The following is a 3439-nucleotide window of genomic DNA, read 5'->3' as shown; positions in this document are numbered from 1 at the left end:
CAGCTTGATGATTATCTTTTCATTATGACAGGTCAAAGATATTGTATTCACTCAATCACTTTTCCATTTATACAAATCTTAAATTTCTACCTCGAACCTTGATACATCTTCATTATTGTGATTTCAATAAATCAAGCCTTACTAATTCCCACCAAACTTTTCCATTTCATGCTCAATTATTCCCTATAACCCAAACATTAAACTCTGTTGATTGGCGAACACAATAACAACCCCCATGACATACACTCAATTAGTGCCTTTGTATAATTCGCATTCCTTTATAATAACAATATCTAAATTACGAGTGAGATAATTCCTTTTCATAAATCCTTAATTGTCATAAGCTACATCTCCATGTGCTGTTCTGACAAGTTTTCTTGGCACGTTTTCCAAAATTTGGTTCACTTGTTGGATTCTTATTCGTTCCCAACCTTCACTGAGGTACAAGCTGAAAGAAATCTAACAATCAAACGTCCTAAAGAACTATTTCTCAAATGTTCCCAATAATCATCTCCTAAGGAATAATTATCTATAAACCTCATCCTCATAACTTTGCAGTAAAATATCTCAAAGACCCACATACCTTTCATCGTCCATTTAGTCATTGAGACACTCATTTTAAATCCTAACGCTTGACTTCCAAATGTCAACATCTAAACCATAACTCATTTGTTACATTTCTTCTTTTTCATTTTCTATCATTAAATAAAATTCTAAAATTTGATCCTCGAAATCTCCAAATTCTCATCACAGCGTCTAATTCCATCCATTTCATCTTAGGATACAATACGAGGTCGTATTCATCATTGACTCTAACTGTATTAGTAATCTCACTAATAAAAACTATTCAAATCATAACACGACCTTTTTAGTAAATCTTCAAACACTCTCATCCATAACCTTGTAGATTTTAAACCATCGACTTAAAGATCAACCGTCTTAGGGTCCCAAATCAAATCTTGATCAATCCCTCTATCCTATCAAAATATACACATTCTCCGAATGTTTACCATTAATAAGCTTACTTTGCTACAATCTCTAAGTATTCTCGTACTCTATACTTCCAATTCTACTTAATAGTGACATATGGTTCAATACATCAAGGCTTAACTCATTATGTTTATCCAGACATCACCCAAAATTCACACTTACGCGTTTATAGTTTCACCTAAAATCACTATCCATACTTACCATCTCCTAAACCACACCGATATTTTTCACTTAGCAAAGAAATATATATTCTCCCTCTTATAATCGTCATGAGATTCATACTTAACAATTTAAGTTATGAATCTAGTTTAACTCGAATGCTCGACCTTACCCCTCAAGGTATTGACTATTCCTCGAAGCGTCATTTTCCTACCCAAGGTGGTATTCACCCCTAATGTGTGGTGCCCCTTGACTTTAATACAAGCCTCTTCCTAGACACCTAAGCACCAAATACTATTCCAAAAGGAAGCCTCGTCTTCTCAACCATTTCATGATGTTCACTTCTCTTTGACAATTATCAAACTTCATCTAGTCTCGTCCTGAAATCTACCAGGAAAACATTTAATACTTTTCTTAACAAAAGTCCTCCACTCAGATCTTTACTTGAAATCTATTATTAGTCTAATGTTAATCCATCCATACATATCATCTTCGAGTTAACACCAACACATAGCTTATGTGTCCTTGGAACCACTTCATAATTTTCATGTCTTCATGATTCGCTTCAACTCTGCTTGACAATTCGTCATCTCAAAGATCTTTTCCACTTCGTGAATCCACTGATCAGCGTTTTCTGAGTTCTCATCACCCTTGAACTTTGGAGGATGGTAACGACGAAAATCTTCTAATCCCCTTGATGCAGCAGCACATATCTCTATTTCCCTCTTCTCCAGATCTCGTAGAGTCTATGCAGTAGTTTGTGCAGCAACAGAAGCAACCATGTTATTCATAGCTTCGGCCATTTGATCATCCCTATTGTCGTTGACTCTTGCTGCGTCATCCCTTCTTGGATGCATTGTTTCCTCAAAACCAACATCAAGAAGAAATCTCAACACCCCTTAGAATAATTCCAAAAATAAATTTTGACTACATCAATACACAACAAATACACCAGACCTGACAACTCAGACAACTTAACCCGATGCATGATCAGATAACAACTCCCAACCTATAAGTTGACCTACAATCTATAACCAAAACTCCACAGTCCCAAAGAAATCCAAACAAAGGCTCTGATACCACAATGTAACACCCCGACTTTTAACAGCGCGAGTGTATTATTTTTTTAAAACAAAAATAGAAATAAAACAAAGAAAATACTTTTGGATCAAATATTTAAGTCGTAACATAACGACAAAAGCCAACAATATTTACAAGCAGTGGAAATAGTTTTTGAAATACAAACCCAAAGTATTTACACGACAAAATACATAGGGGCTATGAGACCTATCAGACATAGCTCATACCCCTGGAGTGTTCTCGGCAGACACCTGTACAAAACATTGTCCCAAGAATTTTAACTTCCCCACGTCGCATCAAAAAAATGGTACAAGGACCCATCAAAATAAAAGTCGAGCTGACAATATGAGGTATAGGTACAGTCTTACAAATTGAAATCAATACATCCACAAAAGAAAGACAACTAAACCCTATACAGCTCTCTAATCTGATCATGCTACAAAAAGCTATACGACCTGGGTGATCTCCACGCGCCCCGCAAGATCCTTCTGACATAGCTTCGGTCAGGTATGACTAACTACTTTCCCATCTCCAAGGTACTAACCGGTAGGATGATCCTGTTTCTCATCTGAGGGCAAAGCCCAGATTTCCACAATAATTGTAAAGGTCACCAACCGAAATTAACAAATATCACATAGCAAAATTCTTATATTTTCAAATGCTCAAAAGAACCTTTCGTCTTAGCATACTCCTCGAAAGGGTTTTCATATGTCCAAAAATGAATAAACAATGTTGAAAAATGAAGTTTTAATCATAGCCGAATACAACAGAGAAAATGCAGATTTTCAGTTCTAAAATAGCTCTGAATCAATCAACACTTCGAATATTCATTAAATCAATTATGAACACATAATTACATCAAAACTTAATCAACCCAACTTCACACCTCAAAGCAATTACGACAAATCACAACAACAACCGAATATGCATATACAATCATCATAGTATAACAAACATAACTCGCATGCCAAACACTCTAATGCAATGCGTATATGCCAAAATGCATGATTCCATAATTCCAAACCAAAACCCTCCTCGAAGGGCGTAAATCATAATTGTACAGCCTCTCACAGACCAATACTAATTACCAAGGTGCAATCTCTCACGGATCAACACGATTTACTAGCGTGCAGTCTCTCACAGACTAGCACGACATACAAGAGTGCAGTCGCTAACAGACCAGCACAATTTACTAGCGTGCAGTCTCTCC

The sequence above is a fragment of the Cicer arietinum genome, chromosome 5, assembly GCF_000331145.2.
Source record: "Cicer arietinum cultivar CDC Frontier isolate Library 1 chromosome 5, Cicar.CDCFrontier_v2.0, whole genome shotgun sequence".
In the NCBI taxonomy this organism is placed as follows: Eukaryota; Viridiplantae; Streptophyta; class Magnoliopsida; order Fabales; family Fabaceae; genus Cicer; species Cicer arietinum.
The sequence above is the reverse complement of the archived record's forward strand: the minus strand, read 5'-3'. Positions refer to the sequence as shown.